This window comes from Panthera pardus, unplaced genomic scaffold, assembly GCF_024362965.1.
Source record: "Panthera pardus isolate Hobbes unplaced genomic scaffold, ASM2436296v1 HiC_scaffold_6, whole genome shotgun sequence".
NCBI lineage: Eukaryota > Metazoa > Chordata > Mammalia > Carnivora > Felidae > Panthera > Panthera pardus.
In genome coordinates, this window is record NW_026526991.1 from 90095272 (window position 1) to 90120105 (window position 24834).

Sequence of the window (24834 nt, forward strand, 5' to 3'; positions counted from 1 at the left end):
TACCTTGTTACTCAAACCAGATAAAAACATTACAAGAGAAGAAAACTATGGATTAATATTCCTCACAAACATAGATGCAAAAATCTTCAATGAAGTATTAGTATATGAAATCCAAAATTATTTAAAAAGGGTACTATCTTTAGATTTGGATTTGGATTTGGAGTGAGTTTTCTTACTGAAATGAAGGGTCGATATGGTTAACCAGGTTGGCCTAAATTCCTTCCCCTCCTGTCTTGCAAGAGAATGCATTAATACCTCTCAGACATTTGCAGTTGCTTAATGTACAAATCACTTGTTAAGAAATTTTTAACATCTAAACCATCACTGCATAAGGTCTCTATATAATCAGTGAGAGGAAGGCCAAACAGTCCTTTTATATAATCTCTAATGAAATCTCCCTACTTATTAGGGATGTGGGTTATAAGGGGAAAAAGGGCTGGAGACTGAACCCAGATAGGACTTCAGATGTCAGATGAGTGAAACCTGAGTTATCTTATGCCTAAGTTTATTCACTGGCTTGGATTTAACTGTGCTATCCAGTGTTTCCATGGTGTCGGTGAGCACTGAAAGTTCAATAGCTATCCCTAGATTCTTTAGGACAGAGTGGCTCGGAATTCAGGAAATTCAAGCTCTTAAGTATGGGTCTTCCAACAGTAGTCAAAACAAGAACTCTTTAAACTGTTAAATTAAAATTTCTGAGCACCTAGGGGTGCCTGGGTGGCTCAGTCGGTTGAGCGACCGGCTTTGGCTCAGGTCATGATCTTGCAGTTCGTGAGTTTGAGCCCTGCGTCGGGCTTTGTGCTGACAGCTTGGAGCCTGGAGCTTGCTTCAGATTCTGTGACTCCCTCTCTCTCTCTGCTCCTCCCCAGCTTGCACTCTGTCTCTCTCTCTTTCAAAAATAAATAATAAACATTAAAAAAAAATTTAAAATTTCTGAGCACCAGTTTTATATTTTAATTTTAATATAATTAAAATATATATAATATATGCCTCAGACTTCTCAATCTATTCACGTAAAATAGTATAATTTAATATATGCTTTAAAAATTCAGGTCCAAAGTAAAAAAGGAGTATAAAAAAAAATACACAGAAACACACACACATCCACATACATTTTCTGGATTGCCTAGTCATACAATTATAAAAATTTTTATAACTTTAGGTACAGAGAAATTATTAAGTATAGAAGAGGTCCTGTTAGCTTAATTTATTGGAAAAGATCCTGATTTATGGATTTTCTAGTAATATATCATATCTCCCCAAAAGGCAAGGTAGCTCATTTCTACTACCTTTTCATATTTCTTTTCCCCATGTCACATATCAAATATTAAAGAAGTCTTCTTTGATTGATTTGTCTTTATTATGGAACATTGATTGTTTTTTCCCTTCTCCCTATTTCTGAAAGTCTTAACAGCTGCTGAACCACACTGTTTTTAACTACCACCAGATTTATTTTAAGGTACCATTTCTCTTGCCTGGTCTTTCCTCATTTCTCTTCACTTTTCTTTCTCTAATATGTTTTTGCCAATAAAACTTCATTTTTCTATCAGATGTTTTAGAAAGTATTTACAATTTCCAATTAGCAGACATTAAACATTACAATGATAATGACTTTCAAGTATTTGGTACTACTTTTTTATTGACTTATTGACATGCAATATTGTGTTTGTTTCAGGTGTACAATATAGTGATTCAATATTTTTGTACATTACAAGATGATAATTATGACAGGTCTAGGTTACCATGTGTAACCATACAAAGTAATTTATAGTGTTATAGACTATATGCCCTATGTTGTACATTACATTCCTATGACTTATATCCCCTTTACCTATTTTCTCTGTCTCCCTACTCCCTCCCCTCTGGCACCGGTTTGTTCTCTGTATTTATGAGTCCATTTCTGTTTTGTTTGTTCATGTTCTGTTTTTTAGATTCCACATGTAAATGAAAGCATACAATATTTTTCTTTCTCTGTCTGACTTATTTCACTTAGCATAATACCTTCCAGGCCCATCTGTGCTGTTTCAAATAGTAAGATTTCATTCTGGTTTATGACTGAATAATATTACAATGTGTGTAGGTATAGATAGATATAGATACAGATATAGATATATAGATATAGATATATAGATTTAGTATTTACATTTTTTTTTTCAGAAAAATACCCAGAAGTAAATTGCTGGATCCTATGGTAGTTCTATTTTTTAATTTTTATATTGAGTAAGACTCATACTGCTTTCTATAGTGGCTGCATCCATTTACATTCCCATCAACAGTGTGTGAAGGTTCCCTTTTCTTCTTGTCCTCATCAACACTTGTTATTTTTTGTCTTTTGATTATGGTCATTCTGACAAGCATGAGGTGGCTGCTCATTGTGGTTTTGATTTGCATTTCCCTGATGATGAGTGATGTTGAACACCTTTTCATGTGCCTGTTGGCCATCTGCCTGTCTTCTTATATTGATGGAACTTAGTAGAGATCCCAGAAATAAACCCATGCTTCCTTGCTCAAGTAATCTACAACAAAGGAAACAAGAACATACAATGGGGAAAAGACTATTTCTTCAATAAATAGTGTTCAGAAAACTTGACAACTACATGCAAAAATAATGAAAATGGATCATTATCTTATGCCATATACAAAAATAAACTCAAAATGAATTAAAGACTTGATGTGAATCCTAAAACCATAAAACTCCTAGAAGAAAACATAGGCAATAGGCTCTTTGACATTGGTCTTAGCAATATTTGTTTTGGCTATGTCTCCTCAGACAAGGGCAACAAAAGCTAAAATAAACAAATGGGACTACACCAAACTAAAAACGTTTTCTACAGCAAAGAAAACCATCAACAAATTAAGAGGCAACCTACTGAATCGGAGAAGATACTTGCAAATGGTACATCTAATAAGGGGTTGATATCTGAAATAGATAAAAAAAAACTCGTACAACTCAATCACAAAAAAAGAACAACCTGATTTAAAAATGGGCAGTGGATGTGAATAGCTATTTTTCCAAAATATTTACTTTCTAATTTTAGAGTGTGGCTTTTGGGATCAGACATGCCTGGGTCTTTCCAAAACATTTATCCATTTATTTAACAAATGTTTCTTGAACCCTTACTATGAACAAAGAACTGTGCTAAATGCTGCTGTCACAGTGGCCTGTGAGCCTTCCATTCCTAACGGAATTTCAGCTGGTGATGCTGAAATTTAATATTAAATAATATTTTAGAGATTGCCTAATTTTCTAAACCTCAGTTTATACCTCTTTAATGGGGATAATAATATGGATAACAGGGTTGTGCTTGACATTAAATATGATTATGTATGAAAAGTGTTCATTTTATAACCCAGTGAAGAAATGGGCAGAAAACATGAATAGACACTTCTCTAAAGAAGACATCCGGATGGCCAACAGGCACATGAAAAGATGCTCAATGTCGCTCCTCATCAGGGAAATACAAATCAAAACCACACTCAGATATCACCTCACGCCAGTCAGAGTGGCCAAAATGAACAAATCAGGAAACTATAGATGCTGGTGAGGATGTGGAGAAACGGGAACCCTCTTGCACTGTTGGTGGGAATGCAAATTGGTGCAGCCACTCTGGAAAACAGTGTGGAGGTTCCTCAAAAAATTAAAAATAGACCTACCCTATGACCCAGCAATAGCACTGCTAGGAATTTACCCAAGGGATACAGGAGTGCTGATGCATAGGGGCACTTGTACCCCAATGTTTATAGCAGCACTCTCAACAATAGCCAAATTATGGAAAGAGCCTAAATGTCCATCAACTGATGAATGGATAAAGAAATTGTGGTTTATATATACAATGGAATACTACGTGGCAATGAGAAAGAATGAAATATGGCCCTTTGTAGCAACATGGATGGAACTGGAGAGTGTGATGCTAAGTGAAATAAGCCATACAGAGAAAGACAGATACCATATGTGTTCACTCTTATGTGGATCCTGAGAGACTTAACAGAAACCCATGGGGGAGGGGAAGGAAAAAAAAAAAGAGGTTAGGGTGGAAGAGAGCCAAAGCATAAGAGACTCTTAAAAACCGAGAACAAACTGAGGGTTGATGGGGGGTGGGAGGGAGGGGAGGGTGGGTGATGGGTATAAGGAGGGCACCTTTTGGGATGAGCACTGGGTTTTGAATGAAAACCAATTTGACATTAAACTTCATATATTGAAAAAAAACATAAAAATAAAATAAGCACGGGGGAAAAAAAAGAAAAGTGTTCATTTTAGTTTTTACTATATTAAGCACTCCATGAATTATGATTATTAATTTATTATTATTGCTATTAATTTTTATTGTGCTTATATATACATATTTCTAAACCTCATGACTATTTTAAAAGTAAGTATTGAAATCCTTTCTTTACAGATAAGGTGACCAAAGCTGAGATAGGTTGCTGTCTTACCCAGGATTATGGTCATCATGTTAGCACAGATTACTGAACAAGCGTGACCCATCAGGTGGGACCTGCAGGCACTAACCTAGTAGCACTCTGTCCCTGCAAAGACACAGGCTCTTTCCTCTGTCTTCAGAACTCAGATCTGATGTTACCTCACCCAGGAAGGCTTCCCGAATCTTAGTTAAGATAAATTTCTTTTTATTCTCTAGTAATTCTACAAATTGTTCAATTATTATATCCCTTTCAATCTTCAGACTTTATTACTTTCCTTGCCTTCTTTACTTGGGCAGGAGCTTTTTTTTTTTTTTTTTAATTTTTTTTTTTCAACGTTTTTTATTTATTTTTGGGACAGAGAGAGACAGAGCATGAACGGGGGAGGGGCAGAGAGAGAGGGAGACACAGAATCGGAAACAGGCTCCAGGCTCCGAGCCATCAGCCCAGAGCCTGACGCGGGGCTCGAACTCACAGACCGCGAGATCGTGACCTGGCTGAAGTCGGACGCTTTAACCGACTGCGCCACCCAGGCGCCCTGAGGAGCTTTTTGCAACCCTAGTCTAACTCTGTATCCCAGGACCTTTCACAATGCCTGGCAGGGAATAGTTTCTTAATAAATGTTTGTTGAATTGAATTGAAAATAACTATGACATTTATATCTGTAACACTTTACATATTGAATAAAAGACATTATGTATCTTCGTCTTCATGATAAACAGCAAGTCCTCTCTCACATTTTAGATAGCTATCCTTTTTTTTCTACGTTATGTACTTGAGGATATCTTGGTTTATTCATAAGTATCTGCATCTGATAACTCGAAATCCTGACATTTCTTTTTTCCAATATCCTCCCACTCGATCTTTCTGCCTGGTTGAAATTAATAAATCAACCTGTTATCAGTCTTGTTAAGAACTGATAACTAAAGCAAGAAACTTGTAATTTCATCGTGTTGTGCCTTCAATATCTAGTCCATCCATCAAAATAACTTAAACTCCGTGTTGTGAATTTACTTCATGATACACAATAGGGGTTGCATGATACTCATTTACAGTAGAGATGCTAATTCCTTATGTTTATTGTATACCAGATCGTGTATAGAACATTACAGAGCAACAACTATATATATTGCCCCAATTTTAACAGAATGATCTATTTTTCCATCAGTAGCAAAATATCTATGATATTTTGGTCATATGAAGCTATTTTGAGTTCAGGGCCAATTTAGCTTCTGAAAAGTACAGGTTTCAAATTTAGACTACTTTTCCTTCTACTTGCTTACAAACAAATCGCTATTAAGGTAATAATTTTTTTGACAAAAGGGATTTTCCACCTCCCTTTTCAATCTTCAATATAATTATGATTCATCTTAGAACTAAAAGAAATAACCTTTCCCTTATTTTGCATCTGATTGGCTTTAAATGTAGGAGGTGGTATAAAAATATTTTGAATGAAAATTCTATGTATAATACCACTTGAATTTACTTTATGTTACAAAATTAAAACATCACTTAAATATATAGATGCATAATTAATAGAGAAATCATCACACATAAGAAACACAAGACAGTTTTACACACTTTAGTATGAGGGAATATACTTATATACATTAGACAAGAAGGGATATATCATTTGCAGCAATAATTACTTCACACAGGGCAACCAATATAATTTTCCTTTATCTCTCATTACTTTCTACTATTTAGTGCTAAGCAAGTCTACCAGGCAAGTAGTAAGTAGAGAGCCCTTAAAATTCTCCTATTAAAACTTTCTTGGGTGCCTGGATGACTCAGTTGGTTAAGCAGCTGGCTCTTGATTTTGGCTCAGGTCATGATCTCACGGTTCAGGTTCATGAAATTGAGCCCTAGAGTGGGCTATGTGCTGACAGCATAGAGCCTGCTTAGGAATCTCTCTCTCCTTCTCTCTCTGCCCCTCTCCAACTCACGTGCACTTGGGCACACTCTGTTTCTCTCTCTCTCTCTCTCTCTCTCTCTCTCTCTCTCAAAACCAAATACGCTTTATTTTTTATAACTTTATTTTTTATAATGTTTATTTTTGAGAGAGAGAGAGAGAGAGAACATGAGCAGGGGAGGGGCAGAGAGAAAGGAAGACACAGAATCCGAAGCAGGCTCCAGGCTCTGAGCTGTCATCACAGAGCCTGTTGTGGGGCTCAAACCCACAAACTGCAAAATCATGACCTGAGCCAAAGTCGGAAGCTTGACCAACTGAGTCACCCAGGCGTCCCCAAATAAACTTAAAAAACAAAACAAAACAAAAACCTTTCTTAAATTTTTTCCTTATTATAAAGAAAAACCACTCTATGTACTTATTTTTCCCTTCTCTATTTGTAATATATTTTATTTGTACCATCACTTTTTTTCTTTATCTATATTACTAGAGGTTTCACATAATTGTGTTTTTTTAATTTTTTAAAAAATATTTTCTCATGCTTTTCAAAGTTTATTTATACTATTTGTTTTTGATATTCTTTCTTCTACTTTCTTAAGACAAGGTCTCTGTTCTCTTCCAAGCTTCTTGAATTGACTGCTTAACAATTTCTTCAAAGTTTCTTATTAAATTAATGCATTTGAGGTTGTAAAATTTCCACTAAAAACTATTTAGCTGCATTCTATATTCACTGACAGGGCTATTTATGTTGTCTACAATTCTTATGATTTTGGAACCTATTATCATTTCTCTTTGTGAGAATGATTGTGGAATATACATGCATTTGAGTTTTCAAACACACAAGACTTGGATCTCTTTTCAGTTCTGTACCACTACATAATCACATTATGGTGAGAGTAAATAGTCTATATGATGTGATTTTTTTTGGTTTTATTGATAATTCTTTCAAGAGTGGCCCATGAAAATTATAAAGAAAATGTTGCATCTATGCTTAAAAAAGCAAATAGTACCTATTGTTAGATATAGGTTCCATTTGTATATGTTCAATAGAGTAACTGTTAATTCAAAGCTTCTGTAACCTTACTTAATGAGCTACTGTTTATAACTTTTTCATAGACATGCATGAAAACTTCCTTGAATGATCAAGTTTTATGAATTATTCTTGGAATTATATCAGTTTTTGCTTTGTATATTTCAAAGCTATGTTTGTGTATGCTTAGAAAGTTATCATTGCTATTATCTTTGTATTTTTGTGATATGTAAAATATGAGGCAGCATAAAGAATAAATTTTCAATGGCAGCAAAGATTTATTTCTTTCCCATACAAAAATCCATTATGGACCTAGTGGATTCCTTGGGGAAATTGTCATCTGTAAGATAACTCAGCAACCCCAGGTGATGTGGGCTCCGCATGGAAAGTCCACTTTGCAAAAATGTGGTATCCAATATGGTAGGACTCATATTAATTACTGAACATTTGATATGTGGCTCTCAACAGAGATATGCTATAAGTATAAAATACTCTGAATTTCAATGAAAAAATGTAAAACATTTTATTACTAATTTTTATATTGATTACATGCTGAAATGGCATTATGCCGGATATATTTGGGTTAAATAAAATGTTATTAAAATTAGTTTTATTGGTTTAATTTTTTTTTAATTAGCTTAAGGAAAATTTATAACTACCTATGTGAGTCACATATATTTCTGTTGGAATACTCTGATCAAGAACAGATAGCCTCAGTCTTTTTGGCAGTAGAAGAGCCAGATTGGAGAATCATGCATGTGCTCTCCACTCTCTCAACTCCTAAGGGACACACGTCTTTTCTGCTCTCATTTCATTACCTAGAATTACTCACATAGGACCACCTCACTGCAAAGGAAATGAAAAGTGCAAGTTTCCATGTGTCTAGAAGGACAAGGTAACAAGATATTTGTGAGTACTAGTAAGCCTAACACAATTTTTATTAAATTATGCCTTTTGTTGTTATGTACTCTGTCCATCTGCTTCTCTGCCTTTTACCTTAAATTCAAGTTTATTTCCTTTTATATTTAATGTATCAGTTTTCCAAATAAATCTGTTTTAATGTTATTACGTTGGCTGTATTTTGGAAAGTATTTTTCTGAAAACTTTTTGCTTAATATTTTCTCATCTTGTTATTTTTCAAATTTTTTATAAGATATATAGCTTTACCATACATCTTGAGAGCAGATGAAGCATGTTATGTTTTAATTTCCTTATTTAAATGGATGGGTATAACTAGCTTATATTTATCATGATTCTGTATACTGTGGGATTTATTTTGTGTTTTTTATTTACCAGTTTTTTGTTATCTTTTATTTTTAATACCTTACTCCCTTTTGTTTTATGCACCTGCATGGACAGATAATGTAATCTTTATCTCTTCCTCATGCTTCTGTTGCTTTAGAAGCAATAGAGTATATAACTGTTCTTAAATATGTAATATATATCCTTAACTATTTTTTTCTAACAAATGTAAAATTATGCAACAATATTATCTCTTCAAAAGACAAAAAGTTCATTGTCTTAACCACTCTCTGAACAATCTCTCTTGCTACTATTGATTTATAATCTTTGTCATGTTTTTCACTCACCAATTAGCTACCATATGGCTCACAAATCAATAGCTAATTCAATCCACCATTTTTCATCATATGTTTTATACAACCACTCCTCATATCTGGGCTCAATTTTCTTCCTATTTAAGTATCTATTTTAATAACCCTTTTAGTGTGTATCTGTGTGAACTCTCATTCTTTTTATCTGAAATTATCTAAATTATACTGGTATTTTTACTTTAAATATTTTTTAAGTAAGCTCTACACCTAGTGTGGGGCTTGAACTTGTGATCCTGAGATCAAGAGTTGCATGCCCTACCAACTGAGCCAGCCAGGTGCCCCACTGGTACTGTTAAACAATAATGCAGCTGGAAATAGAAATTTCGGTTGAATGTTATTTTCCTTCAGCACATCATACCGATGTCATTTGGCATTTATTATTGTTGATAGTAAGTATATTGTGAGTCTAACTGTCTGATTTTTTGTTTGTGATCTGACTTTCCTCTCCATTTGCATTTATAATTGTTTACCTTTAATTCTTGTTAATTTGTAGTTTCAATGTAATATAACTCGGTAAGAACTTATTTTATTTATGTTACCTGTTACTCAGAATGCAAATTGTTTCTCAGGACTCAAGCCTTTCTTTTCTTAAGTGGTTTTCTATGATTCGCCCGTGTTTTTTGGATTCCTGTTGGAGGTGGTGAAGCCTCTCAGTTTGTTCTTCAAGTCTCCTAATACTCTTTTTGTACTTATTATGTCTAATTGTCTCTCAATATTGGATTGCACGGAACTTCATTACTTGCACTTCATTACTTTGACTATGTTCAGCTCTCCTCCATTAGAGATTTTTCTTTTAGAGATGGCATTTTTGTCTTGTCAGATTTTCAGCTTACTTTTTCATACCTCTTTTTTGTATCATTTATGCCTTTTCAACTTTGGAGAAGATTACCTAGTGATGCAATTCCTTTATTTAGCTTTCTAAAGACTCCAGACATTAAAAATAATCTTTTCAAAAACTTAAGGTGTTTATATTTCATCTGGAGTGAATACAGCTTCCAACTGCTGACATTTTAGGCTATCATTATCAGGCTTTGACTACTGTGATTCTTCAACCTGCTATTTCGTTTAATAAATTATCATGAAATTTTTACATGTCATTAAATATTCTTCTAGGTTTACATTGTTAATACAAATACTATCACAATCTTAGCTCTAACATGTTTAGAAATTTTTGTTGATATAGAGTCAAAATACACACTTTTACCCATAAAATGTTACAGATAATTTGATTATTTTGTTGATTCATAGAATTGAAAGAGTCTGAACATATTTAGAAATAAATATTTTATTAAGTGTATTTTCAACTTGCCTAGAAAATTGTTATTTTCCCTGCTGTATTACAGATTTTATAGCAAACAAGTAAAAACCTGGTGTTAGTAAGCATTAACAAAACAAAGGATCTTCCTAGAATATCACGGATAACTCTAGAGAATTTTCCATTTAATAGCTGAACCCATATTGCTATCAGAGGAATCAATTTAAGGATAAAGATGCCATGGTGGAGTTAAGTTAGTTAAATTGTATCTGAATGCATAGCAATCTGACTTGCAATATCAGATATAATACACAGGTTTTACATTTTGCTTGGCCTCCTCAGCATTAGTCCACTGGTCTTTATCTTTTACAGCTATTATTTTCTCCTACTTCTTTCGTCTAGACATATAAAGCTAAAACAGATATATTTGAAATAAATGAAAGAGTTAAGCTCAGTGATCTAAGAATCCAACTCCTGAAGTTGCAAAATACACACCAGCATATAATTAAAGAAAACTGGAGGGAAATGATAAAAATGAGAGGATAAACTAGTAAAACTAGGGGAGTAAATTAAATTAGTCCTGAATAAAATTAAGGAAATAGCTAATTAACATATACTAGTGTGTGTCAAATAAGACAAAGGTTGGTTCAAAGAAAAGCTTTGAAAGAATAAACCTCTAGTTAAAGTGATCAAAAAAGAGAGAAAAAAATTTAATACCAAAAGGGTGAAAGGAGATATCACCATAGATAGTTCATATATCAAAAGGTATTAAGAGAACTTTATAAACAAGTTTAATCTAAAATATTTGAAAATTTAGATGAATGGACACATTTCTTTATATAAAGAACTTACAAAACACAAGAAGAGATGAGAAAATTTCAATCATTTAAAAACTATTAATAAAATGAAACCATAATTTAAGGTCTTCAAATACAATAAACTCCAGTCTTTCCCAGTGAATTTCACTGAAAATTTAAGGGAGGAAAACTTCCCATAGAATAGAAAAAGAGGGAAAGTTTTTTCTTGTTTTGTTTATTTGTTTTGTTTTATTTTTTGTTTGTTTGTTTCTTTGTTTGTTTTTTAAGAAAGAAATATTTTAAGTCATTAGTGAAGGTGGCATTTTGTATCAAGCAAAGTTTGATACAAAAACCTGACAAGGACTTTTCAAGAAAGGATCATTACATGCCAATTTTACTTAAGAATATAAATGCAAATATCCTAGAAAAAAAATACTAAAAAGCCAATCAAGCCATGTATAAAAAAGCATAATGTGTCATGAGAATTGTGTTGAGAATTCGAGGATTTTCTTTTTACATTCTTTGGCCAAATAATGTAATTCACTGCATTAGTAGAATAAAGAAGAAACTCATTTAATTAGCTCAGTAAATGCAGAGAAAGCATTTGAAGAAATTCAATATATATTAGTGATAAAACTTCTTAGTAAAGTAGGATCAGAGAGAAACTTCCTTAATATAAAGTGTCTGCATGATAACTTACTGCCAACCTCACATTTAGTGATGACACATTGGTAGATTTCTCTCTAACATGGATGGATGAAGGATACATCATTTCCATTGAACATTGTACTGAGTGGCCTGGCAGGAGATGAAGCAAAAAGAAACAAAGCAAAAACAAACAAAAAAAGGATTGAAAAATAATTATAAGATTGGACAAAAATAATATTGTCAATATTTGGAAATAATATGTGCCTTGGTGTATAGACTGTAAAGATGACTCTTATAATTGATAAGAAGCATAACAAAGTTTTTGATACCAAGCAATATAAAACTTCAACTATATGGTTTCATATTCCAGCAAGCATCAGATAGTTAGAAAATCCAAGTTATTAGAGATAACGTTGCAGTGCTGAAAAATGCAACTCCTTCTGTTATCCAAATAGTAAAAGATGCATTAGAAATGCTCTGAGAAGCAAAGAATGATTCCAACTCAACCTACAAGCAAAATTCAATTCAATGTTTGTTGAAAAAGCCCTTTATCGTAAAATCTCTGAATGGATCAAGGTGGTCCTAGCAAATGTTTTCATTGCAGAAGGTGGCTCAGAACAAAAAGACTAAAACTTTGGCTCCCCCAAGAAAGCTAGATAACTTTAGACTGAGCCTTCTCTTGAAAATACTTGTAGGTGTTGCTATTGGCACATTTGCAACATTTAGTTAATTAGAATAAAATTGACAAAAGACCAATAAATTGTTCCAGAGCAACATACTGTCAAAGTGCAACCAACCTGAATTAAGAGTGAGGCTCGGGGCGCCTGGGTGGCTCAGTCGTTAAGCGGCCGACTTCAGCTCAGGTCATGATCTCGCGGTCCGTGAGTTCAAGCCCCATGTCGGGCTCAGTGCTGACAGCTCAGAGCCTGGAGCCTGTTTCAGATTCTGTGTCTCCCTCTCTCTGACCCTCCCCCATTCATGCTCTGTCTCTCTCTGTCTCAAAAATAAATAAACGTTAAAAAAATTAAAAAAAAAAAAAAAGAGTGAGGCTCTTCAAGGTGTGTAATGACCTGAAATTTCCTAAATTTCTATTGGCAAGAAGTGGCTGAGGAGAAAAAAGAAAAAGAAAGGAATATGCAGAGGGTGAAGTCAAAAGAACAAGGATTGGGGGGCACTTCCTGGTAAGCAAGCATAATAAAATTCTAAGGAACATTCTTTATCATCCAGATAAGCCCTCTTGGCAAAATTTGCCAGCAGGAACTCACAGTTGCTATGAATCAGTGACTGCTATGTGCCTCCCTTTCTTCTTTCTGAATGGGAGGGTTTGTTGTGATTATTATAACTGTACTTCTGAGGTTGTTACGTCACCTTATGTACTTAAGTCTGGTAACTAAAACGTAGCTACACACTTTCACATGATCTGTTCTCACATTTTTTTCGTTGGAATTTATACGAGTGTTATCAGTGTGGGCCAAGTCAGGAAAGCAGATACCACTCTGTGTATTTCCAAGAAATATTGGTTTTAATACAGGAAGTTGGAGGTTTACACATCTGTTGAAATGGTCTGGGGAGTAAAGGTCAGGAAAATCCTGCTAGAGGTTACAAAAATTACATTGCAGTCGATGACCTCAGCTGCCTACAATCCTCAAATGGGTAATTTGCAGAAGCTCACTTAGATGTTATCAACTTGAATGATATCAGGAAAAGCTGCTCCTCCCAGGTGCCTGTAGCATGGAGGTGGAGGATTTATAGGAATTCATTTAGAAAGTCGTTGCAAACCTCCTATGTGCTGCCTGCCTGTGTCCCTGTTGGCAAGTGCCATTGGAAAATAAGGGCTTCTCTTTTTCTTTTGTCTTTGAGATCTCAAATGAGAGCCTCTCATTGTTAGATCTTAACCTAAGACCACACTGGAAAGGGATTCTCCTATGATTTAGAGGAGAATGTAAGGGGTGAAAAGGATGTACGGTTGGCAACAATCTGATAAATGAGCAAAACCTAAAATCTGATGTAGACGGAAGACATGTATGATTAGGGTGTGTTGCTAGTGCAAATTCTTAGCTTTTGACACTTATCAATATCAGCTTGAAATAAGTCATCTGTTTAGCATAATTAGAAACCATCAGTGCAATCTCTTTTAATATCAAGGTATTTTAAGTTGTTTTGATATATAACCATTCCACAATTTGTTATCAAGGTCAGCCAAGGGAAATTCAAGTAGTGAAACTCCACGAGAAAAAAAAATGTTGTGTGTAAACATAACAGATGAGCCACAATAACTTTAGGTCAAGAATTATAAAAGCGAAACTTCAATGTTTGCCAAAGCTCTGGTTGATGCATTATTCATACTACTATTTAAAATGTCTAAGAGATTTTTAAAATATTAATTTGGAAAATCACTCTTTAATGTGATTTCAACAGTTATGTATTCTTGAAATCTCATCTTTGCTTTTAAAACAGTAAAAAAAAAAAAACTTCAATTTTTGCTTTAGAAAACTGAAAAATATTCATACTATTGAACCAGTCTTGTTCTTATAGAGTAATGTCACCATCTTGTGGTGTTTTAAGATATTGCTGCTAAAGGTATTAAAGGTTATTTTTATATCTATTAATAATATAATAATACTACTTTTTTAGTACTTGTCTCTCAGTCAGTAAGACATGTATTTAGCCAATGAATAAGCAGTTTTGTCTCAATCTTTAAAAAAAAAGATGTTTAAAATGTTTAGTAAATAAATGTTTATTTTTGAGAGAGACACAGAGTGTGAGCAGGAGAGGGTCAGAGAGAGAGGGAGACACAGAATCTGAAGCGGGGTCCAGGCTCTGAGCTGTCAGCACAGAGCTGGACGCAGGGCTTGAACTCACGAACGGTAAGATCAGACCTGAGCCGATCAGATACTTAAGCGACTGAGCCATCCAGGCACCCCTTGTTTCAATCTTAATATAAATATCTGCTTCAAAACAGATTTAAAAATTATTTTCCGTTTAGAAAAATGCCTATTACATGGAAGCCTTTTAGTAAATTTAATAACCACCTAAAATGTAAGTTACATAAAAGAATAGTCTTGTTCATGGATCAGTCTCCCAGGCCTGCAAAGCAGTACTGGACAAGGTTGGCCCAACAAATGCCTGATGAATCATTGAATGCAAATATCAATGAATGGATGCTTTCTATTGTAAACATTTTAAGACAAATTAGCTTCAGAATTTTCCTAGTTTTCTAACAGACCATGCAAATCAAGACTTGTTTTTGTTTCAAAGAACCAGATCAGTACAGAGATTTTAGTACTGAGAGATTTTAGTGTTTTTGTTTTGCTTTGTTTTATCAAAGCTTTGCAAAATGACTTAGTTCAGTTATATATTGATAACTCGACTTGATTTTAAATAATTACATTAGAAAGATATACATGTATGTTACTGAATTATTTCCGCTCATTATGAGGGATAAAATGTAGTGGAAAGAGCGCAGCCTTTGGAGTCAAGCAGAACAACTTCCACTCCTGGCTTTGCTGGCAGTGTGATTTGGGGAAACTAAACTCTGAGTTTTGATTTTTGTCTACTGATGTTGGAGGTAATGATAACCTTTTTTGTAGTATATAGGTAAACTAGAAATGTGACTTTGTATTAATTTGAATGTTTGATTATTCAAAACTAACAGATTGCCTCCTCCAGGTGAATCAGTCACCATTTATGAGTGATATATTTTGTCAGGTATCATGCTAGGCTTAACTGAGGGAAGTATACACACAGAGATGTTTTCTTAATACTAGCTGGAAAAAAATTTAGAAACAGCTAATTAATATTATTTACTCTGGGTTGAAATTCCAGTTAAATTCAAGCCCTGACATATATTTAAATAAGTTTCAACTAATACAATTTTGGGAACCTTGTTATATAAGCAATTAGTTAATTTTAGGATCATATTTTAGAAACAAAATGTTATTATTTTTAATAAAGTACAATTTATTTCAGTCAAAGTACATTTCTTTACAAAAATTATGTCATCTTCACTCCAAATAAGCAAAATTCATAACGTAATAACGTCCGTATTTTTTTTTTTTTTGTCAGCCATCATTCTTTGTAAATGCACCAAGTTGGGGTAAAAATTCCCTGGCCCTGTATAAATGCTTTGGTTGGTCTCCTGTTTTTTCTGCTTGCTTATAGGTAAGTCTTTCAAGACATTTTAATTTTCTTTATTTCTTACTCTTTTTTTTTAATTTAAATTTTAGTTGACATACAGTACAATATTGGTTTCAGGCATAGAATTCAGTGATTCATCACTTACAACACCCAGTGCTCTTCACAGGTGTCCTCCTTAGTACCTACCACCCATCGAGCCCATCTCCTACCCTCTCCCTCCCTCAACCCATAGCTTGTTCTATATCATTAAGAGTCTTTTGGGGTTTGTTTCCCTCCTCTTCTCTCCCTACCCCATATGTTCATCTCTTTTCTTTATTAAATTCCACATATGAATGAAATCATATGGTACTTGTCTTTCTCTGATTGGCTATTATTGCTTAGCATAATACATTCTAGCTCCACCCACATCATTGCAAATGGCAAGATTTCATTCTTTTTGATGGCTGAGTAATATTCCATTCTGCATATATACCACTTCTTCTTTATACATTCATCAATCGATGGACTTTTGGGTTCTCTCATAGTTTGGTTATTGCTGATAATGTTGCTATAAACATTGGGGTGTACGTACCCCTTTGAATCTGTATTTTTGTATCGTTTGGGTAAATACCATCATGCAACTGCTTGATCATAGAGTAGTTCTATTTTTAGTTTCTTGAGGAACCTCCATACTGTTCTCCAGAGTGGCTGCACCAGTTTGCATTCCCAAGACATTTTAATCTTCAAATACTGTCTTAATTTAGTATTTGGAATTTCAAGCTCTTTACAAAAATAAAAACATCAAACTTGACTTGAGATTTGCCCTTCTTGCCTCAGAGTTATCCCAGACTTTCCACAGCTGGCTTAAATTTTGCCTTCTTTTATATTCCAGGTAAGAGGGAGGGAGAAGACTTAAGGTAATTGGATAATCTCTATTTGTGGATCCTTTCCAGCTTACCACCCCTGGCAGCTGGTTAAAACTGACTGTGTCCGGGAGTCTTTGGCAGATTTTTGCCGTCTTTTCCTGCTGATGTTCCCTGATGGATAACCGTTTATGACTCCCAGAATGTCAGCAATTATACCTCCAGATTCTTTGTGGTCCCCAGTTATATGCAACTCTCATCTCTAGAAAACATTTGTGCAAGTAATGTCTGAAAACTCTGAGTGCACCCAACTCTTGATTTTAGCTCAGGTCATAATCCTGGGGTCGTGGGATCAAGCCCCATACTGGGCTCTGTGCTGAGCCTGGAGCTTGCTTAAGATTCTCGCTCTCTCTGCGTCTCTCTCTTTCTCTCTCATCTGCCCCTCTCCCCTGCTCACATGCTTTCTCTTTTTCTAAAATAAAGAGGTTAAAAATTAAGAAAAAAACCAAAAACAAAACTCTGACTGCAAACCTATCTCAAGGCAGATACTTAGATCTGCCCAAAAACAGTCTTATCAGCTTTTTCCTTGGTCTCTAGATTTTCCATATAGGAATCATATCCCAGTTCAAAGGTGACTTTGACTTTATCAGACATTAGCCAGGTCTCAGTCTCCCATGTCTGCAAATCTCAGGGAACTTATTTCTAACTAAGACATACCAGGGAAGCCTCCTATGGCTTAAAGGGAGAGAGGCCTCATGTCTCCACTTGACAAGGGAGAAGGCTCAGAAGGAAGCAAAAGCCCCCATCAAAGAAAATTTCCTTGTGATTCTTCCACTTAGTTATTTTATATTCTCGAAGTTGGTGAGGGGAATCAAGAAATCTAGAAACAGTTCTGATAATTATATTTTGGAAGATTATATTTTGAATTGACAATTTACATTAGAATTTCATATATATTACAGCTTAGGCTTCAGTGTAAAATTATATACATATTTATATACTCAGTTGTATGTCTGATCTAAAATTTCACACTATGTTGTAGGAAAGTCATAGCCTGGTAAGCAAAGAACTGCTTCAAAATTGATATGTCCAAGATCTAGGGAAAATTAAATCCAGGGGAGGTAATTAATTTTTAGCATTATCATTTAGTCATAGTTATTTTTCAGTATCAGCATATATGCAATTGAAGTTTGATTTTAAGTTAAGTGATTTCACACACTATGTTACAGGTGTCTTACACATGAAAAATCACCTCTGTCCATTTGAAAGAAGAGATCTATTACAAAAGATCATCAAAGGCCAAGTAGAGAAAACATACTTGATGTTTATAAGAGACTATCAATGGCGTAAGTAGACATTTAATGATGTGTGAATCAGGTAGCTGGAATGAGAAAATTCTGTGTGAAATGTAATGATATAAATTAAATTACAGAATAAAAATAAAAGAGCTTAATCAGGAACATTTATAAGTACAATGACTCATTAAACTGCCAAGTGTCCGAGAGAGCCAAGGCTGCAAAGACATCATTTGCCCTTTTATAGAATTCTCTAGGGACAGATCTTATTGAAGAGATTTTAGAAGGAAAAAGAATCAATAGACTTAAAATTCTGAAGTGATTATTAGGCTGGATTAATATGGTTGTCTTTTTAAGAATTTAAGGCAATAGATAAGGCAACTTAATTAAATGATCACAAGCTTTCACAATAATAAATATTAACACATTCTGAAACCGTCTTTACTGTCATCATAGACCCATCTCTCTCTCTCTCTCTCTCTCTCTCTCTCTCTCTCTCTCTCTTTTCTGTGACTCTTCCATACTTATCTGAATATAATTTAAGGCAGCTTGATGATAGGACTAAATTTTCACTAAATTTCTTCCATGTGTATTTTTATGATAATTACACCCAAATATTAAGTTAAAAGGAAGTTGGGTAGTAGGAAATTTGGGGCTGGAATAGACCATGTTAGGCAAAATCTACTTATTTCAACAAAACCAAACCAATTATCTTGTATTTCCTATTAATGTAAGAGGCCCTAAAATTTATACATAATATTCATGTGGCATTACTATGAAAACTGAAATGCAAAATCAAGGTAAAACAATCAGCGTATTTAGTGGTATAAGTGAGTTTTGATTAGTCAGAGGGCAGCTTTCTCTGAGCTCTTGCAAATGAAAGCTGAACACTAACATTTATAAGTGGGTCATCCAGATCATAATTAATATTTAATAGAAGGTGTGATATTTCCTAGCATAGGAAAATCTCGAGACCTGTTTAAGAAGAAAAATTCAAATTGTTCTCTCTCGAGACCTGTATAAGAAGAAAAATTCAAATTGTTCTTAAGGCCAAATCACCCTTTCAAAGGACAAAATTACAATCTCTTAATGAGAGTGAAGACTTAATACCGTTGTGATTGTTTAAAGGTAAATTTAAAAGCTGCAGTGCTGGGTAATTATAAGATGTGATGGGAGGGGAAGGGAAGGGAAGGGAAGTCAGTATGAATGGGACCTTGCTCCATGTTTCTGTGTTACAACCACAGTACATTTTTCCAGTGGGAAGATGAGATAGAAGCTCCTTGTGACATATGCAGCTGTAGTCAACCTGGGATAGTCTTCAGCTTATTTTGCTTTCTATAAATTTTAAAGTCTGTACCTGAGAAGTTTAAAATGTATGGTAATACTTTCTTGTGATCCTATGCACTCTATACAATCTTACCCTAGAAAACTAACCTCCTTATATAGCTGTCTCACACTCTGGAACCACTGCTTTTTTTCTCCTCTGTTTCAAAAAAGATATTACAATTTCTCTAGATGTAACTACAGCTATTTCAGGTCCCTCCCCAAATCCCATGCTCTTAATCACCACTGTTGTGCTATGCAAATTCAGTTATTGGTTATCTGAGCTGAATCATAGTCTCCCCACCTCTGATTTTGACTTCTACCACAAATGATACACATATATATTGTTCTCAGTACCATAATATCTGCATAGTAAATGTTTAATACCTGCAGCTCAGTTGAGGTAGTTCTGCTGGTCTTGGCTCAGATGGATAACTGTGTTTCAGGCTATATGCCTGCCTGGGCTTGGATTCTTGCTGTTAACCCCAGGCTCAGTTCTGCTCTTCACGTGTTCATTCTGCACCCAGATATCAAAGGTCACAAGTTTCTTCTCATCACAATATCAAAACTACAAGAAGGCAAGTCCAGTGTACAAGCCCATTTCAGGAATTTTCCTTTGGCCAAAGCAAATCATAAGTCTAAATCCAACATCCATGAAAGTGAATATTTGCTGGGTAATTTAAACGATCATAACTTTCTTGTTTTAATTACTACTGACATATAAAAAATTACCTCACAATAAGTGATTAAAAAACAATTTTTATTTTGCTCATGATTTTGTTTGCCAGGAATTTGGGCATGACCTATCTGTACTGTTTTTTTTTTTTTTATTTTTTGAATGTTTGTTTATGTTTGAGAGAGAGTGGGGAGGGGCAGAGAGAGAGGGAGACACAGAATCTGAAGCAGGTTCTAGGCTCTGAGCTGTCAGTACAGAGTCCGATGTGGGGCTTGAACCCATGAACCCTGACATCATGACCTGAGCCGAAGTCAGACACTTAAACAAGTGATCCACCTAGGCACCCCATTTCCATATTGTTCTTGTTTCAAGTATCTCAGGGGACATAGTGAGATGGTTGCTGAGGCTGCAGTCCTTGAAGATGGATAAAAGGGCTAGATAACCAAGAACTTACAGGGCTGGACACTGATGCTGGCTGTTGGCTAAAAGCTCACCTGGCTATTGCCTAGAGAGCTAACATGTGGCATCTCTAGCATGGAAGTCACATGGCAGTGGGATTTTACATGACAAAGTCCAAGCAAAGTCAGAAGAGATTGGGGATTGGAAAAGTAAAGAATAGAAAAAGCCTTACTCAATTGCCTTGTTGGTTCACAACCCTCTTGGGAGCTTCCTGGATAAAATGTGAAACAGTCTCTGCACGTGGAGGGGAGGGAGAGACAGAAGAAAAAGGCAGGCCACTTGAGATTTGTAGGTGGCAGGTTTAATAAGCAAAGGAGCATCCAGATGAGGCTTCTTTTAGGCAGCAGCAAGATGAATAGATCTCTGCACCCACCTGCCAAATCTTAAAAGTTTATATAGAGGCCTTACTTTGTTTCAGTCTCATATACTGACAACATGCTTTCAACCCCACATCACTATCTCAAGGCTTTGTCCTTGGGTCAGCTTCTGGGAGTGGGGAAGGCACACAGAAGCCACATTCCAAGGACAGGTTGGGATGAGGAGCCTCCGATTACTGAGTTCAGCTCATGAGTCCACCGGCAGTCACATCCCCTCAATAACCTTCCCTGCAATTAGATATTGGTACTTTCCAGTGTTGGGTTTTTTTTTTTTTTTGTGGGGACGTTTTCAGATTGTTAGGAATACTTTGGTGTCAGAAACATTCTTGCAGCTTTCTTTTAAAGGATGATGCAGGTCCTCCAGAAGGCACTTACAATAACCTACTTCTATCATTCGATGTCTACCAATGATAGATACTGTTCTTCATGCTGAGAATATGTCCCCTATTGGAAAGCCCTTCAAAAATAACCCCTTGACAACCTTCCACAAGATCCAAATATGAGCAAGGTCTACCATAAGCTAACCCCTCTGACAGGCTGCAGGCGGACCCCACAGCTGGCTTCCGTTTCACTCCTAATCACTTTGTGGGGTCCAGCAGAGTCTTTGTTCCGTAGATTTCAGGGATGTGTCAAATACAATTACTTAATGTCATTTCCAAATACCAAGATTTTGTTCCTTTTACGTCAGGATTTTGCCTTCCAATTTCTAAATCCGCTGGCAACTGTGATTTCCAACCTGTCGTCTTCTCAGACCAGTAAGACCACTCCTTTCTGTTGGGCCCCTAATCCATGGTAAGGCAGCAAACTGGAAAGGCCTCACGGACAAAGTTAGGTAAATGCCTACCTTGAGTATTTCTTTTGAATCGAGGATCACAGTCTCTCAATTTTCTGGGTCTGTTTTTGCTTTCCAGTGCCATCAAATCGTTTATTCTTCCTCTGCTTTTCCAAGTGTTACTCAACTGAGGTTTGGTTAGTTTCAGGCAGTGGCTTGAACATTATACACAGAAGTGGAGCCCAGACCTTTGTATCCTGTGCTCTGAGCCTAGGCAGCACCTCGGTGCCCCAGTTGTTTGACAATTCCATTCAAGGGTTAAGCTGTCGTTAGCACTCATTTATCTCTGGGTTTTGTCCTAGTTTCCCTTTCAAAATTGTTGCTTTCGCTCAGTTAGCAGCATTTAAAGATAATTATTTTTAGTGTATTTTATCTGATATTGTAGTTGTATCAAGAGAGAAAATTATTTGGGTAATTCTATCCTGCCATATAACTGAAAACAGAAGTGTTAGATTTATTTTCCACATTCATGACAAAAATGTGAATCTAAAAAGTAAATATAAGCAAGCATACTACTCCCATTATAAAAATGATAAATACCTCACCAATCCTTCTAAATTCTAAGCTCCTCAAATGGGATTCCGTTCGTTCAGCCCTTAAATGAGTCAAGTCTTGCCAGTCTCACCAGTCTCATTTTGAACAACTCCCTTTCTTTCCTTCCTTTTCAACAACACAAATTTGATTGTGCCCAGACATACTGTACTGCGTCATAGTCCAATGGCTTGTCTTCACTGCCTCAATTTCAGAACTTTGTAACTTTTACTCTCCCCTGCAGGTAAATAAAGCCACTCATTTCAAGTACCAACTCCAGGAAGGCTTTCCTGAAACCTCTTTAACACAACATGCACACGCGTACACACACACACACACACACACGCTTGCATTTATGTTTATCACCGTATTAACTGCAGTTATAGATCTTGTGCCATGGAGTTTCCGTTATTTTTTTTGTAATGTTTATTTATTTTTGAGAGAGACAAAGTGCAAGCCAGGGTGGTGCAGAGAGAGAGGGAGACACAGAATGTGAAGCAGGCTCCAGGCTTCAAGCTGTCAGCGGAGATCCCGACACGGGGTTCCAACCCACAAACCGCGAAATCATGACCTGAGCTGAAGTCAGACGCTTAACCAACTGAGCCACCCAGGAGTCCCTCTGGTCTTTCTTTATGTGTAAATGTTATTTCACCAGCTACATATCATATATCTTAACATTTTAGGATGGTATTTTTATTTCTAGTTTGCTACATATTACAGTTGCATTACACAGAAACAAAAATATTATTTGGCTTCGTAGTCGTAATTTTCTTGTCTGGCCATAATTCAGTTCTTAGGTTTTTGTCTTTTTTTAAACTTACTTGCTCATATTGGCATGATAAATAACTTATACCATTATATATTAAGCTCTTGAATCATTTTTTATTTTATTTCATTTTTGAGAGACAGAGAGAGACAAAGCATGAGGGGGGAGGGACAGAGAGTGAGGGAGACACAGAATCTGAAGCAGGCTCAAGGCTCTGAGCTGTCAGCACACAGCCCAGCACAGGGCTCCAACTCACAGACTGCAAGATAATGACCTGAGCAGAAGTCATACACTTAACTAACTGAGCCACCCAGGCCCCCAAATCATTTTTATTGAATAAAAATTGAAAAAAAATACTATATCACAACTGTCATAAATTCATAATAAACTTCTCTAGAAGGCAATTAAACATTCAGCTACTTGACTTAAAATATTTTGTGTGGGGCACCTGGATGGCTCAGTCAGTTGAGTCTCCCACTCGGTATCAGCTCAGGTCATGAGCTCCTGGTAGCAGAATCGAGCCCCTCATCAGGCTCTGTGCTGAACATGGAGCCTACTTGGGATTCTCTCCCCCTCTCTCTGTGCCCCTCCTCTGCTCACACACTCTCTTGCTCAAAATAAATAAATAAAAATAAACATTAAAATAATAAAATATAGGGGCACCTGGGTGGCTCAGTTAGTTAAGCGGCCAACTCCTGGTTTTGGTCAGTCATGATGTCACAGTTTGTGAGTTCAAGCCCCACCTCAGGTTCTGCGCTGAGAGCATGGAGCCCATTTGGGATTCTCTTCCTCTCTCTCTCTGCCCCTTCCTTGCTCGCTCGCTCTCTCTCTCCCTCTCAAAATAAATAAACATTAAAATAAATTAAAAAATATTTTGTAAAACAGTTACCAACCATGAATATAACTTACAATGAAACGTAATCAGTACAAGGCAGTGTAGATGATGACACTCATTAATTCCTTTGCGGTCTTAAAGGAAACTTCAGAAGAGATGAGTTTATCCATATGGAGTAATGTTTGCTTTATGCTGAATGTACCTTTACTTTAGTTAGCCCATATTTTCTGTTTCCATAAATTATAACTAGTTATATACTGGGAAGTGTATGCCATTTTTAGCTGATTTTAAACTGTGTTAATAATCTGTCTTTGTATTTGACACAAAAGGGTTATTTTCAGGACATGGTTTAATCTTGATATGTATTGATATGGATTCTTTTCTAAGTTGTTTTTCTCATATATGTTCTCTATAGTTTTTGCTTCTCATGTATCTCTCATAAGCAATTCTTGAAATAGAACAATTCTTAAAATAGTTTTAGAATGTGGTTTGATTGAATTCTTTCAATCATGACTACATTTTGCATATGTATTTAGTGTTTCTAAACTTTGTCCAAATATCTTTAAATTCAGAGTGCACAAATGTACCACATGTATTTTATACCATTTCATGGTGATTACACCCTATTGAACTTTTTTCCAAGTGATACATCTACTTGATTAGTCCTATGGCAGTTTGCTTTTATTATCTAATTTCTAATTGTGCTTCTCTCTCATCAATATTCTTAATCCATCTTTGTCATTATATTTCCATTTTAGTCCCCTAGACTATTTGATTGCTTCCAATACTCATTAGTATCTAATTTATTCTATTGTTACACACAGTTCAGGCATTTTTACACATCTTAGAACTTTAAAAGCTTATTTAGTGATTTTATGCTGCAAATACAAAACATATGCAGTTCCCATAAATAGTCACCACTTTTTTGTAAACTGCAAGCAAACGTTTCATATACATGCATTGATAGAATTGAATAATCATATAAAATACATGCCTACTTATACTTGGGTGAAAGATAGTAGTATTTATACATCATGATTTAAAAATTTCTACAAATATAAAGTTCTCAAATCTTAAATAATTAGGAATA

The 24834-nt window shown here is 35.3% G+C and overlaps 1 long non-coding RNA gene across 2 annotated transcripts in view; it reads left to right on the forward strand.

Moving 5' to 3' along the window:
- Positions 1-8044: 8044 nt before the first annotated feature.
- LOC109268678 (uncharacterized) overlaps positions 8045-24834 on the forward strand; it is a 38085-nt gene continuing 21295 nt past the window's right edge. The window contains exons 1-5 of one of the 2 annotated variants that reach the window (XR_002080729.2): positions 8045-8267; positions 15737-15832; positions 17880-17996; positions 19796-19927; positions 21469-22669. This is a non-coding gene — a long non-coding RNA (uncharacterized LOC109268678). Of the gene's footprint in view, positions 8268-15736; positions 15833-17879; positions 17997-19795; positions 19928-21468; positions 22670-24834 lie in introns of those variants that run through there. The other variant, XR_008419537.1, reaches the window with a different exon arrangement.